This window comes from Microtus oregoni, unplaced genomic scaffold (assembly GCF_018167655.1).
Source record: "Microtus oregoni isolate MIOR12 unplaced genomic scaffold, Mior012 000016F_ref0000370, whole genome shotgun sequence".
In the NCBI taxonomy this organism is placed as follows: Eukaryota; Metazoa; Chordata; class Mammalia; order Rodentia; family Cricetidae; genus Microtus; species Microtus oregoni.
In genome coordinates this window covers 18,737,966-18,754,474 of record NW_024543075.1, presented here as the reverse complement: position 1 = coordinate 18,754,474, position 16,509 = coordinate 18,737,966, and positions in this window count along the sequence as shown.

Below are 16,509 nucleotides of genomic sequence, written 5' to 3'. Positions count from 1 at the left end.
TACAGAGAAACCCTGTCTCAAAAAAAAAAAATCCTAAACCAAAACCAAGAAAACTAGCCTGGCTTGGCAGTACACGCTCCTAATTCCAGCACTTGGAGGTAGAGGCAAGTGGATCTCTGTGAGTTCAAGACCAGCTTGATCTACACAGTGAGTTATAGGACAACCAGAACTACATAGAAAGACTCTATCTCATAATAAACAAACAAACAGACAGACAGACGGATAGATAGATAGATAGATAGATAGATAGATAGATAGATAGATAAAAATAAAACACCCACTGAGGCTATGCATATGTTTGCAACCCCAGCAGTAGAAGAAGGGGAATGAAGACAGAAGGATCACATGGACTTGCTGGCCATTAGCCTATTAGAAAAACAGCAAGCTCCAGCTTTAATGAAAGACCCTATCTCAAAAGCATAAGTCATAGAGTCATAGAGGAAAAAACAATGTTCACATTATACACACATGCATACACTTGAAGAAATGTAGTCAGGATCAAAAGGATGGCTTAGTGATTAAGAGCTGTGGGACAATAGTCTGTACCCTGTCACTTGTATTTTAAATAAACGCTGATTGGCCAGTAGCCAGGCAGAACGTAGAGGTGGGGCCATGAGAACAGGAGAATTCTGGGAAGAGGAAAAATTCAGTCTGCAGTCATCTAGTGACAGAGGAAGACAGACACAGAGCAAGCAAGATGTGACTGCCTCACCAAAAAAGGCACCATGCCACGTGGCTAACACAGACAAGAATTATGGGCTAATATAAGTTATAGGAGTTAAAAAGAAGCCTGAGCTACTAGGCCAATCAGTTTATAATTAATGTAGACCTCTGTGTGTTTCTTTAGGGCTGAATGGCTGCAGGACCGGGTGGGACAGAAACCTCAGTCAACAATTAAGAGCACTTGTTGTTCTTGCAGGGAATCTAGGTTCTGTTCTAAGCTTCCACATGGCAATTAATAACCATGTGTAGCTCCAGTTCCAGGGATCTGATGTCCTCTTCCGACCACTGTAGGCACCAGGCAAACTTGTGATATATAGACATATATATATATATATATATATATATATACACACACACACACACACACACACACACACACAGTATAAAAAGAAATACAGCCCAGTTGTGTGCTAGAAAAAACAAAATGTCAAAGGAGAAGGGTAGGCAAGATAAAGCTAGCAAATGAGCTTGTTTCACAAGCCGCAAGGTCTAAACGCAGACTCCAGAATTCACACACAGGTGAAAGGAGAGGACCATCTCCACAGAGTTGCTCTCTCCTGTCCACATGGACACTGTGGCATGTGTGCCCATACACATGTCATGCCGTCACACATAATAATATAATTTTTTGAGGCAGAGTCTTCCTATAGCAGCCTTCATACAACAGACCTGGAACTCACCATGTCGACCAGCCTGGCCTCAGACTCACAGAGCTCCACTGGCCTCTGCTTCCTGAGTGCTGGAATAAAAGATGTGTATCACCACTCTTGGCAATAATTAATAATTTTTTTTTAAATTAGGGGCTGTGGAGATGGCTCAATGAGTGCTCGCTGTGCAAGTATGAAGGCTGGGATTTGGATCTCCAGCACCCATGTAAATGTCAGGTGGACTTGGTGGCCTTCCTGCAATCCCAACACTCTGGATGTGGACACAGGGGATGCCCTAACAGAATGGAGCACTCTGGGCTCAGGTGAGACTCTGTCTCAGACATGAACAGTGGAGAATGAAACAAAAGGATGCCAGCTCTCAAATTTGACTTACACACACATGTGTTCCCATGTAGGCTGAAGTTTCCTGTCTCAGAGCTGCTTGATCCCAAATATTCAACAGCCACTCCCAAATTACCACACAGGGGCTTAATAGTACTTATAAATGCTCAGCCAATAGGTCAGACTTATTATTAACTAGCTCTTACATTTTAAGTTAACCCATGTTCCTTATTTATGCTCTGCCATGTGGTGGTACCTTTTCTCAGTACAGTGTGTCCATATTGCTCTCTCTGAGTATCTCCTGACTCCACCCTTCTTCTTTCCATCATCCTTAGTTTGGTTGCCCCACCTATACTTCCTGCCTGACTACTAGACAATTAGTGTTTTATTAAGCCAGTTTGAGTGACAAATCTTTACAGTGTACAAGAGGATTATTCCACAGCATATCCACACACGGGAACACTTGTACATATGTACCACATACACACTTTGAAAAAATAAAATTTATTTTAAAATTAGAAAAAAATTAAATCATCACATCTCAGGTCCAAAAATCAACAAAAACCAAAAAACAAAACAAAGCAAAAAAAATTCTATTTCTCGAAATTCTGGCAGTTAGACAAAGGCCAGATTCCTCAGGGACTTGTGAAGCCAGTTCCCCTCTACCAAAAGTAGTCATTTCCCTTCTCATTGGCAGAAAGAACAAATGGTTATCTATAGTGCCTGTTAGCATACCAAAGTCAACACTGGCCTCCAGGCTCCCTCAGTATCATAAGTACCTGTTGCACACGCTAGCATCCACGCTCTTCTCCCCTGAACTCCCTTCAGCTCACAGGCTTCTCTCTCCCAGCTACAAATTCTCCTCGTGACCCTGTTATTTCAGCTATGCTCGCTTTTTTTCTTCCACTCATAACCAGTCTCTGTCTGCCTGTCTGTCTGTCTGTCTGTCTGTCTGCCTGTCTTTCTCCTCCCCCTCTATATCCCCCACCCCTGGTCCTGCCTCTAATGGCCAGGTCCAGTCTGCTGGCCAGATTCAATCTCTTATTTTTTCTTTGCTCTTCCTGCTGCCTCTGGCTATTCTCTCCATCTTAAAACCTTCCCCTTAATCAAACCACGGAGCAGGCATTTTTGTCCATTTATATAACACTACTGTTCGCAACAAGTATGTAATATTGCTGCTGTTTTTGTTTGTTTGTTTTGTTTTGTTTTTTGAAACAGGATTTCTCTGTGTAGCCCCAGTTGGCCTGGAACTTGCTCTGTAGACCAGCTGGCCTTGAACTCAGAGATCCCTCTGCCTCTGCCTCCCATGTGTTGGGATTAAGAGCACATGCCACCATGCCTGTCTAAAACGCAACCAGTATGTCTTTTTAAAAATTTGCCTGTATTTATGTACATATACCGTGTGTGCATCTGGTGCCTTTTGAGGCCAGAAGAGGGCAGTAGCTGCCCTGGAACTACAGTTATAGACAGTTGTGAGCTGCCACAGGGTGCTGGGAACAAATCCTCAACAAGAACAGTAGGTGCTCTTAACCACTAAGTCATCTCTCTAGTCTCTTAAAAGTTTTAGCCAGCAGAACCTCATGATTACACCTTAGGGATTGCCAAGTCTGTGTGGCACAAACAGTTGTGAGTGGGTACACCTGTGATCCCAGCACTTGGGAGGCAGAGGCAGGAGGAGTATGAGTTTAATGCTGATCTGATCTGTATAGTGAATTCCAGGACAGCCTGGGTGACACAATGAGACCCTGTATCACCAACAAACAAAAACAACAACAAAACAAGGAGTGAATAAATAAACTATTACTGCGTGTGGTCTAATTATATCATTCCCAAGTTCATATGCTGAAATCTAATCACTTAGGTGATGATATTGCTTAAGACATGGCACCTATGCAAGCCGGTTATATCATGAAGGCTTTACTCTCATGAGTGGAATAGGATCAGAGTCATTTAAAAGAAGCCCCAGTTGTGGGGGGAGGGCAGGGGGACCTAACAACAGTGGTAGAGGTCTTGCCTACCATAAAAATCCTGGGTTTGATCCCCAGCACAGCAAAATAAATAGATAGATAAAAACAAAGTCCTACTCTACAGTTGTTTCTCAGAGCAACGAAAATGCTAGATCATGCCGTCTCCGAAATCAGTCTCTTAAGGCTCAGAATAGGTTAAGTAAGTCGCCAATGGCCATCTCACTAGAATACAGCAGACCCAGGATTCAAAGCCTGAGCTCTTCCCACTGCCCCTTGCTGTCACCCACAACTTCAATCCATATGCTGAGGCCTGTGCTAAGAGCCTTGTGGGAGAATTTAATCGATAAAGACCCAGCCTTGGTCTGGAGGCGTTCACATCAGAAAAGTCCAAGGGCAGCCCAATTGCCAAGACCAAAAAAACAGCTCAGGACAACGGCAGAAGAGACGGAGCATGCTTCAGTGCCAAATGCATGGTTTCGAGAGCGTGGGCAGAGAGATGCACTTTAGGCTGAACTCAACAGTCAGGGAAATCCTCAGAGACAAAGCAGAGCACATCATGATGTACTCTGTGTGTGTAAATCATCCCAGAGACACTTCAGATGCAGGCCCTTGCCAGTCAGTGCTTTGCAATGGGTCTGACAGCAGTAGCTAAGGCTTTAAATCCAGCCCAGCTTCCTGCATTCCAGTGTTTGTCATGGGCTAAAAATCTCAAGGATTGTTTGAAAGTTTATGAGATAAAAAAGAAATTAAAATTGTCCTTAACCAAACAAAGCTATGCTCTAACTCATATAGATTAAAAGTCTAGTTGTCAGTGACTTTCAGACATGGCTGGATCCAGGGCTCCTACAATGTTTGGGGGACTTTTTCTATCTCTTAGCCCTTTCTTGCTCTGGAGCAGATTTTGTGACAAGACACTTGCTGTTCAAGACTGATAACCTTTTAGGATTAAGTCTAAAGGAAAGGAGGACTTTTTGTTTGTTTGTTTGTTTGTTCTGTTTTCCAAAACCTATTTTGTAAAAAGACCTAGGACTTATTCTGGGCCATCACTTTTGGATTGGCCAGATGTGAAGTTCTGGGTCTATGTGGGATACACATTCCAACTCTGGCCATATCTGTAATGTCACTTGATGTGGGATGTTCTTCTGTACACTGAGAATATGTGTAGCTTTTATTGGTTGATGAATAAAGCTGCTTTGGCCTGTGGCAGGACAGAATATACCTAGGTGGGAAAGCCAAACTGAATACAGGGAGAAAGAGGTAGAATTGAGAGAGATACAAGCAGCTGCCAGAGGGGTGAGAAGCCAGAGCATTACCTGTAAGCCACGGGCACATCACAATACACCGAGTAATAGGGATGGGTTAATTTAAATATAGAGAGCTAGCCAGTAAGAAGCCTGAGCAATTGGTCAGTTTGTAAGCCTCAGAGTGGTTATTCTGGAGCTGGAAGGCAGGAGAGAAACCTCTAGTTATAGCCACTCTCCCTTTCCAGACCTTGGTGACTTTTGTTGAGAGACAGTGCTGAAGGGTAATACTAGTGAAAAAACTTCTCAGAGGAAAAAAAAAGCCCTAAACCTGACATCTCTGTTGAGAGATGGGATTAAAAAGAGGTCCCAGGTCAGGGGAGAGGTCAAGGAAACCTCCCCAGCATACCCGGAGTCTCAGTCCATTTGAGATACAAAGTATCATAAGCTAGTGCTACAAGTAAAAGATATCGGTCATTTGGGTTCCAGAGGCTATACACCTTATGCAGAACCAGAAGTAGAAAGCAAGGACCCAAAGATAATCTCCAAAGGTACAACTTGAGTGACCAGCTTCCTCCAACTAGGTCCCACTCCTCAAGTTTCCAGAACCTTCCAAAATAACACCACCAACAATGGCTGTCATTTCATACTCAAGCAAGTATAGATGCCAATCCTATTTATGAGATCTCTGTCTCTATGACTTAATAGCTGCCCAAAGACCCCACAGCATGCTTGCTTTTAACTGATGCTTATATACCTCTGAGCTAACAGATTTTCACCCTAGCCTTTGAACCTCGAGTCTTACTTATAAATAGGACTATAGAGGTTTAGTTAAAACTACCTTTAGTGGCAGCAACAGGGCTGGTGCATGTGGAAGAGAATTCCTGCCAGGTTGTGTCCTGAATGACTGGGCTGCTGCCAGAGAAGCAGACGGGTAACTGCAGAGTTGCAATTGCTGGCTGAAATAGCCATAGATTAAGGTGCAGTCACTGTGCTGAAGTTAAAACAATGCTCTCCTTTTAATGTTATTATGCAAATTTGGCTCAACATATGAGTTTTGGATGGATACAAACACTCAGACCATAGTGACAACGTAGTGCTCACAAGACTTCTGGTAGATAAAGTAGATAGTCTAGTTTTCCTTCAAACTCAGTTTCTTAAATCTTTTTTGCACAAAAATTGGCAGAGAGCTTTGTTTGTAGTTCACTTGGTAGAGTGTTCGCCTAGTGCATGAAGACCTCCATTCAATCCCAAGCACTGCATTAAACCTGACTTGGTGACTCGAGCCTGTAATACCAGCACTTGGAAGGTAGGAGCAAGAGGACCAGAAGATCAGGCTTGTCCTTGGCTACAGAGAGTTTGAGGCCAGCCTGGGATTATGTGAGCTCCTGTCTCAAAAGAAACATACAAGGGTAGATAGTAAAGTAGGGAGAGATTCTTGATTGACGACAGTTGGAGGACTGTCTCAGCTTCCATCTGCTTCCTTTCACCACTTGCTACTGCAAAACCTAAGAGAAAGGAAGACTGCTGAGACCAGTCCTGGAAGAGATCCCCTTGCCCTCTCACAGGGTATACCTGGGCGGAGCCAAAGGACCTGTAGCCGACTGACTGGCGACAGCGGGAGTCAAAAGAAAAATGGCAGAACTATTTGCAGCTCATATTCCCAATGAAGGGGCACTCTGCCTGCTCTGCAGAGCCCTCAGAATTATAATAAGCAGATCAATGATCCAATAGAAAAAGCTAGTCTCTAAAGAGAAACTTCACTACCTAGGAAAAGATGCCAAGGTCATTCATAAAACACAGAAATGCTGAAATGAGAGGCTATTTTTACTAACTGCCAAAAAAATGCTCAAAGCTAGACAATTTGCCAATATTTGTACATTTTTATAATAGCGCATATCTATCTGGATCTCTTCAAACCAGGGATTGCCATGGTTTTCTTCTATTCTCCACAAGCAAACTTCTAAAAGGAACTGCACGGTGTCCCTGTGGCATTTTCATGTCATTAAATAGAAAGCAAATGCAGAAATCATTCTTGATATGGATCTTCCATATCAGTCAGCTCTGCCTCACTGTGTGACATGTCTGATACAAAGAGAGAAGGTTGTCATTGGGCAGTGGTGGACCTTTCATCCCAGAACTTGGGGGGACAGAGGCAGACGGATCTCTGGGTTCGAGGCCAGCCTGGTCTACAGAGTGAGTTCCAGGATATCCAAGGATACACAGAGAAACCCTATTTTGAAACCCCCCCCTCTCTCTCTTTCTCTCTCGTTCAGTAGTTTACTGGCCATGTTCAGTCTGGACCCTTTCAGATGCCTCTGACTGTTCTCTCCCTCATGTCTACAATAAATTGTCTCCTCAACCGTACCTAGAAGCCATCATGTCCTCGTGTGTGTGTGTGTTCAAAAGTTTCTTTCTACTCAGTGATATAGAGGGTCTGGTCTACCTTTAGTTAGCCCTGTTGCTTTGGACTGTGGCAAGTTGTGTATTTATCACTTGGGTACAAAGCTGCTTCTCATGTAGCCCACTGATAGAGTGCTTGCTTAGCATGTGCAAGGCCGTAGCTCCAACCCCCAGTACCATCAAACAAGACACATAGAAAATAACACCAAGCAAACAACAGGACGCCCTCCCTCCTGCTCTTCACAGCCGGGGCGCAAAAGGGAAAGGGTCCAGGGTCCTAGACCACTCCAAAACCAAGCCCCTCTCCCTTCTGTGCCCCTAAATACTTCCTACAAGGCCGTGCCTCTCCCAGGCTCCACCACCTCCCAAAGGCAGCTCTTAGTCCCTCCAGAGCTGCTGAGCTAAAGGAAGTGAACAGCAGCTACTTTGTCGCCTGGGGGAAGATGCTTCCAGCCAAAGACACAGGAAGTGTGAAGACACTTGAGTCCTGAGAACAGCTGCCTAGATCGTTCCCATGTGCTTTCTGGCTGTTTCTGCTTCTTTTGAAACTTCCAGTTCATGGTCTGTGGTTTGGAGTCATTGTCCTTGTAGAAACTGATTTCATATTGCAGACGCGGCTTTGTGTTTCAAGCTTTAAAAATAATTTATTGCTTGTTTTGATTTTGTTTCTAGTACCTATTACTATGTGGACTCTTATTTTTTCTTTCCAATACTGGATACTGAAACCAGAGTCTGTACTCCCTTTTCAGTTTTTGATAGTCAAATCTATGATTCACCTGCTTGGTTACTGACCTAGAAAACCTGCCTTGTGAATATTTTGACATTTTTGTTTGGTTGGTTTTATCAAGATGGGATCTCAACACGTCAACCTGGCAGGACTTGAACTCATGGTGCTCTTGCCTATGCTCAAGAATACTGGGATTACAGATGTATGCCACCATGCCTGGACCATTAATCTTTTTTAAAATTCATTCATATTTTATTCTAATTACTTTATGGTTTATTTTTAACTTTGGAATTTTTTTTATCCATCTGTTGTTTCCTAAGCTTTAAACAGTGAGGCATCTGGTCAGTGAGAATCCAGATTTATATCTTTATGAAGAGTGTGGAACAGCCCACCTTCATACTAATTAGAACCCTTTGGCTCAAACCTACCAGCATCCAGCTGAGCTGTGCAGAAACAGGCTGCTGCTTGCAAAATCCACCAAATCCACCCACAGGGGGCGCCAGAGGAGGGTGAGCGGCTGAAGGGTTCCTGGGCACTGAAGTTGCTTTGAGATGGCTGGAGGAGAACATTAGCCCTCCCACCATTTTCTCAACTCCTACAAACGGAGCAGCCCAAAAAAAATACACTGTAAACATCCAAGTCCAAAGAAATACATTGTAAACATCCAACAGTGTGCTTAATCTTCTCTGCGACTTACTCCAAAATCCTTGCATCCTTTTCCTTCTCCCAGTCATATGGCTGTCTTCAGAGCCTTTAGATCCTACAGAAAAATTCTACTACTTCTCATACTGAGTTGGAAGGAGAGCTCAACAAGATCTACAACAGCTCCTTTCACTGTGAGCTTGGTACACAGTTCGCCTGCCCACCAACCTTCTCCCTAAGTTTACCCAAAGGTGCCCATCCAAACGGAATTCCCAGATCCTCTCCTGCTTCCTCCTCCCCAATGCCACTTTTACCAGGAAAAAAAATCCAAACCCATAGCAGAATCTGATTGTCTTGGCTGTTTTTTTTTTCCAGTCCATCACAGGCTAGAGTTATCTGAAAGAGGAACCTTAAATGAAAATCACAAATCCATCGGCCTGTAGGCAAGTCTGCAGGGTATTGTCTTGGCTGGAGTGAGAGGATCCAGCCCACTGGGGATAAGACAGCCCCTGAGCAGGTGGCACTTGGCTTGTATAAGGAAGCAGGCTGAGCAAGCCATAGGGACAAGCAGTGCCAGTTCCTTCACAGAGTCTGCATCAGTTCCCACCTCCAGGTTCCTGCTCAAGGTCCTTAAACCCTTTTGTCCTCAAGTTGGTTTTGGTCATGGTGTTTTTGTCACATTATCAATAGAAAGCAAACTAAGACATTCGTGTTGTTGGGGACTGATCCCACGGGGCTGGAAATCCTGCACCCTCTCTGACCCCACCAAACTACTTGAGAGGTGGCTGATGCCACGGTCATTCTTTGAGAGGCTCTATCACAACACAAGGTCACAGGGCAGGGGCATCTCTCTTGCTGGCACTGATTGAGTGCTCATCCAGGGGAGGGTTCTACTTATTTCCTAGAGGTCCCCAAGGACACACTCAGAGCTGGAGATCCTGGGCGCAGGGAGCTGTTCCGGTGGCCTGAAGCTGTGTAGAAGGTGGTGTGTTCCCCATCTCTGCCCCTCTGCTCTCTGCCACGTGTCTGTACCTCACTTTTCTTTCCTCGGACCCATGTCACCCAATGCCACCTTAGCAGTGGAGCCACCTGCAGCTCCCTCACCCGAGACTTCAAGCCTCCCATCTGTCCCTTCCTTGCCCCCCTCCTCATTTAGCCCTCAGCATCACCTGCTTCATTAAGCTATCCTGTAATCTGTCTTCTGCCACTAGACTCTGAGGTCCTTTAGGGCAGGGGTCCTGATCTGTTTGGTTTAGAGTCAAATCTTCCACGTCTGGAATGGGAGCACACACAGTAGCTACTGAGAATATCTTCTTATCACCATCTCACAGCTACAGAAACTGAAGTTTGCAGGGGAAACACTTGGCTTTAGCAACAGCCCCGTGTTTCCGAGCCCAGATATTCCGTGCGCTTAGCGGTAGATTGCACTGTGGCCACACGTGGCTGATTGCCGCTCTGGGTGGCGTGGAATGCTCCAGCGAACCTGTAGGGAAATAAGCAAGTGACGATCTGCAGCCTCCTGTGACAGACTGTAAGTGAATTAGCACAGATCTGTATGTGCTTCTATGGAATGACCTCAAGGATATTAGTGAGTGAAAAAGCAAGATGCCCCAGCGTGCGTTGGAAGTGTTTTCAAAAGAAAGAAATAAACAGAATGGCCGTACGCTCCCAGGCTGGCTGTGGAGAGAAACAGTCTGGGGGACCCTGGAGGAGCTTGGAGTCTCTACCTGGAGCATTTGCTATCCATTTTACATTGTTGAAATGTAAAATCTTGTACATGGTCTCCTCTTTTCAACAATATAAATCTTTCAGAAATTTTAAAACAAAACCTCAGGACTCATATCAAGAAAATAACAGTCCCCTTCCCTACCACCCACCCAATGCTTGAGTTCTTCTACTTCTAAAGGCAGTGAACGTCTGCCCCCTCTGTTTGCTGTTCTCTTTCTAAGCCAGGTTCTGAGCTCGACATTCAGGCCGCCAAGTGATGCACCAGAGGACCTTGGTTACTTCCAGTTCTGGGGCCGGGGTGTAGCTGTATGGAGGAGCTCTTGCCTAGCACTCGTGATGCTGCAGGTGTGACTGAAGTACAATGGCCTCCTTCTTCTCCTCCCTACAGAGCAGGGTCTGATTCAGCAGGTCCAGGGCAGCTTCCAAGATTCTGCTTTTCCAATACACTCCTGTGTGCCGCTGCTGATGCTGGTTTATGGACCATCCTCTGAGTGGCCTGATTAGAACTAAGATGCTGAGGCAGCTATTTCTCCATTTCTCTGGTTTTGATCTTACTTCCCACTGTAAAAAACAAAATTTTATTTCTCCTCTACCATTATCCCCCTCTCCCAACACATACAAATCCTATCCTTATCCTTCCAATACACCAATATACTTTTTTGGTTCAATTTTGGTATTTACATTATTATACCTTTATAAATAATAGTGACACCTTAGCCACATACTATGCTGTAATTACATTTCCTTTCTTGTTCAACTCTTATTTTACTTTTATTTTCCTAGATTTAATTGACACCCCCCCTTACTTTTATTAAAACATTTACAAAACTTCCAGATTAAACTGAAAATCTCTTCTCAGTAGACTCAAATACACCACAAAATCTATATAGAAACTGAGTATGTGGTATCTACCTGTCGTCCCAGTATGGAGATGGAGGTAGGCAGAACTCTATCAATTTGAGGTTAGCCTGGTCTACATAATGACCTCCAGCCATCCAAGACCATATAGCAAGACCTTGTACAAAAAGAGCCTACCTATTGGAGCCCTGTCGTCAGGGTTCAATATGGACTAGTTACTCCATATATCTCCACAGACATGGCAGGAGCAGATAGGAGGGTTCCGAGTCTCCATTCTGAGTTAGGTCCCCCTTACTGCTGCTGGTACCCTAGACACTACCTTCTTCCTTTCTGTAAACCTCTGTCCCGGATGTTTGCAATGCCCATGACTACACCTGTAGCTGGGATTGATTTTTTTTTTAGGTCTCCTTTGCAGCTCGTTGATAGAAACATTTGAAAGTACAGAGACCCCTCCATATCCCCCATTTCCCCTCTTTCTTAAGGACTAAAACAGAAATAAGGTACGCTCAAGCAAGAGGATCGTCAGCCCCGCACAACCACATGGAAAACAAAATCTCTTCAGTGATACAGCCCGAACCAGATCTGGTTTGGGGTGTAACTTTTTGTCTATGTGGGATAATTCACAGGCTCCTTCTAGGAAGACACTGGCATTCTTGCCAAGATGCTTAAGCCACATTCTGATAAATTTTAAGTGAGGTCCCTTCCAGGAAGCTGGCTTCCCATCTATATAGCTGTCAGTCAGCCATCAGTCAGGCTTTTAGCGATCTGGAATTGAACTTTCTTTTTTTTATTGTGTTTTGTTGAACAAGGAATATCTAAACACTCTTATATAAAAGGGAAAGGACTACAGTGATCACGGTGACGCACACTTAAGAGACTGAGGTAGGAGAATCACAAGTTGGAGGCCAGCCCGGGCTATGTAAGAGCCAGAGTCACACACACACACACACACACACACACACACACACACACAGAGAGAGAGAGAGAGAGAGAGAGAGAGAGAGAGAGAGAGAGAGAGAGGGAGATGGAGACGAAGAGATAGAGAGAGGCAGAGAGGGCAGAAAGAGCTGGTCGCAACAGTATTTGCCTCTCCTCCAGCTATGGGCAAGCTAGGTTCTATCCCACAGGCTCACCTGGGTTTTAGTGAGCATCTCTGAAAAAGTATCAGCTTAAGTGCATCAAACAGAAAGGTGTTTTGTCTGAGCCTCCGAGGTCCCTGGAGGAGGCAGGGGAATGGGGTTTGTATTGGGTCAGTTGTATGTTTACAGCAACCTAAGCATTTTCCATACTTTGGCTAATGTAATGTTATCAGTGATCCCACAAGGTAGGGATTGGAGAAAGCTTCAGTGGTTTTTTTTCCCCTGCCAAGTATCCATGGGGGTGGGGTGGAGAATCTAAATCTGGATTAAAACGAGGGAGGGGTCTTACATGGATCACAGGGTGGCTGTAAATAAACAGGATCTCAGCCTTCTGCACACGAGAGTCAAAGGGAGAGGGGGTGTGAGCTAGTTCTGGAGAGGACCCCTCCCCCAGCAAGTAGGTCCAGCATGTAGCTTGTGCCCCAAAAGCGTATGTTCAAATTGCAATTAAGCCTGGCATCTGCTGGGTTCTAAGAGGGCACAGGGCAGAGGCCAGCATAGAGCCAAATAGGCAGAGGAAGTAAGTTAGAGTTTTGTCATTGTGACAGAATGCCTGACAGAAATAACATGAAGAAGCAAAAATTGAAGAACACTGTTCTGGGGCTGGAGACATGGCCCCGCAGTTAAGAGCCTATGGCGCACTTCTACAGCTGGATTACCATCACTGAGCTGGGGGATGTTAGAAGTCAGGGCCTTGAATCAGGAGAATTGCCATGAGTTCCACACCAGTCTGGGTTCTCAAGTGATCCCTGTCTCAAAACATTGATTAACTAAGTTATTCGTGAGGCTGAAAAGATGTTCAGTAGTTAAGAGCCCTTCTTGCTCTTACAGAGGACCTGAGTTTAGTTTCCAGGTGGCTCTTCACTCCTGTAATAGATCAGACACCCACATGTAAATAATTTTTCAATTGAAATAATAAGAAGCATTCTTCAAATTTATATATATATATATATATTATTACTGTGTGTGTGAGTGTGTGTGTATGTGTGTGAGTGTATGTGTGAGTGTGTGTGCGTGTGTGTATGTGTGAGTGTGTGTGTGTGAGAATGTGTGTGTGAGTGTGTGTATGTGTGTGTGTGAGTGTGTGTGTGTGTGTGAGAATGTGTGTGTGAGTGTGTGTGAGTGTGTGTGTGTGTGTATGTGTGAATATGTATGCTATGGCACGCATGTAGGGGTCAGGGGACAACTTTGTGGAGTCAGTTCTCTTCTGTCCACTGTTATGTTGTTCTGGAGATTGAACGAAGGCTGTCAGGCTGGACTGTCCCTGTGGCCAGTGCCTTTATCGGCTGAGTCAACTCACTATCTGGGGAAGAGAGGTTCACTATGGCTCATGGTTTTAAAGGTTTCATCCCGTGGTCAGCTGGCTCCCTTGTTTCTGGGTTGTGTGAGACAGAGCACCATGGCAGAAGGCACGGTGGTATAGCATAGATATGCACCTCATGGAGGGTAGGAAACACGTAGAGAGTCAGGAAGAGGTCATAGACCAGGGCTTTCCAAAACACACCCCAGTGACCTGCTTCCTGCAACCAAGGCCCACCTCCCTCTCCTGCCACCTCCAACAGTGCCACTGTATTGTGAATCCACTGATGAAGACAGAGTCACTCTGATTCAGTCCCTTCGCAGAAGCCCTACCCCAGGACACTGCTGCCCTGGGAACCATGCCTTCAACACACGAGCTTTTAGGGGAATGTCTGATATTCTAAATGAGGTCGGCCACCACCACTCTTCAAGCCCAGGTCATGGAGGCCACAGCATCAGGCTCAGGCCCCAGCAGTTTAGATGGCCAGAGCCCTTTCAACCAGAAGGAGTGGACTCTGGGCCATCGGGAAAGTCAGGACCATGGGAATCAGGTAGAGCACTTAGCACCCCATCCTCCCACCCCCACCCCCTTTTGAGATCACTCATCTTCAGAGGTTGTTGTGTTTTGAAAACATCGACATTGCCGGGCGGTGGTGGCGCACGCCTTTAATCCCAGCACTTGGGAGGCAGAGGCAGGTGGATCTCTGTGAGTTCGAGGCCAGCCTGGTCTACAAGAGCTAGTTCCAGGACAGGAACCAAAAGCTATGGAGAAACCCTGTCTCGAAAAATCAAAAAAAAAAAATCGACATTGTTTATTTATTTATTTATTTATTTACTTATTGGTTTTTCGAGACAAGGTTTCTCTGTGGTTTTGTAGCCTGTCCTGGAACTAGCTCTTGTAGACCAGGCTGGCCTTGAACTCACAGAGATCTGCCTGCCTCTGCCTCCCGAATGCTGGGATAAAAGGCATGCACCACCATCACCGGGCTCATCAACAATTTTTTTTTAAGAACAGTATTATAAAGATCGCCACATATCTGAAAGGTTTACACTTGTCTAACTAGCAAGTATGCACACACACACACACACACACACACACACACACACAGTGCATTGGTGGCTCTGTTCAGATAATTACAGAAATCATGAAGGGCTTCTACTCGGGGACAGGATGTAGCCGGGAGTGGGATGTGCTCGTAATGATGGCTGCTGAGTGTACCAGCTCTCAGTCCTGCCAGGATGGTTGTCTGCCTTTGTACATGGGTAACTGCCCACAGAAAGAGCATTGGAGGCCTATGCTTATAGCTCTTCAGGAATATGGCTCAGAGCAAACCCTGGGTAGTGAGTAGACCACTCCCCAGACTCCAAGGTCAAGGGCTGCAGGCAGCAAGAGCACAGCCTGCAAAGATAGAGGGCTGCTCTGTCTGATCCGTAGTCCAAAGACTAGCATGGCTACCATGCATTTGGGGGAACGACAAACGGCTGAGATACAGGGCTCAGCCTTTCCACAGAGTTTGGGGCAGTTTGGAATGCCATGGTAACCACAATCCTCTCTCCGCAGACTGGAGGCAAAAGGCAGCAGTATGTAGGAGAGGGAAGGGGAAGGCTTAGGTTCTTGTGCCTAAATCTGAGCCCACACCCCGCCCCTAACCCAAGATCCAGGCTCAATCACCCAAACAAGAGACAGACAGAGCTTCACAGTCACTAAGAATTAAAACCTATTGATTTTCCCCATTAGCTAAAGAATGCCATCAGAGTGCATTAAAACCCGGCGAAGCACAGCTTCCTGAATAATTAACATCTGCAAATGACAACCCCAAGGGACCTGGGGAGGGGGAAGGGACATCCAAAGGCCAATCTGACCCCCTCTGACTCCCCCCTCGGGGAGTGTAGCATGGGCTACTTCTCCTCTTCCACCCTGTCTCTTGTCCCTTCTCATTCCGTGCCCTCCTTTTGGAGGGATAACCTGCCAATTCTGCATATCCAGAGACCCAAGGTTGACCCTTGAACAGGGAAGGGGAGCCCCAAGTGTCACAACCTTAAGGGAGATGCCACTCCTTTCTGAATGCATTCTCCTTGCTATGCAGCGCAGCCAGCCTCTAGCTATGTCTTCTCAGTCTGTGGTTCTAGATAGAGACAGAAATCTAAAACCACATAGCAGTCTGCAGCAGAGCTTTTGTGAGGACCCAGGGCCGGCAGATCATCTCCCCAGATCAATCGCCAACAAACAGAAAGAAGCACCCGGTTCGCATAGGCCAATTCAGAGAAGGTGCCCCATCCAGTGTGGAAGGAAGCAGGCCCTCGGCACAGACAACCCAAAGACATCCCAGAGGCAGGCGGGCATTTCAACACGAGGGAAGTCTACTTAGGAGAATTGTGAGTTCAAGGTCAGCCTGGGCTACACAGGGAGAAAAAGAACAGGAGAGAAGAAAGGGAACAGAAGGAGGGAGACTGATTAAGGCAAACCATCCTCCAAGCTAATCTACAAGAGAAAGCCTTCCTTTGGGGTGAACCATTTAGGAAAAAGCCAAGTCCCATGCAAACATGCGAGCCGTGGACAGAGCTGGATTCCAGCGTCAAGCTGCTGTCTGCCAGCACGTCTTTGGCCACTGATCAGGAGCTAGCCCCCACTCTTTCTTGGCCAAAGAGGTCTGGGCCTGTCCCAACTCAGTTCCAGGCGTCTAACTCTCCTACTTCCAAACTCCCCAGGTCCTCAGTTTCAAGCCAAGTTCTTGCCTGTCTTCCCCACCCAGCCTTCCTCTTCCTCACCTATGCTGAGCAGGGTGGCTCAGA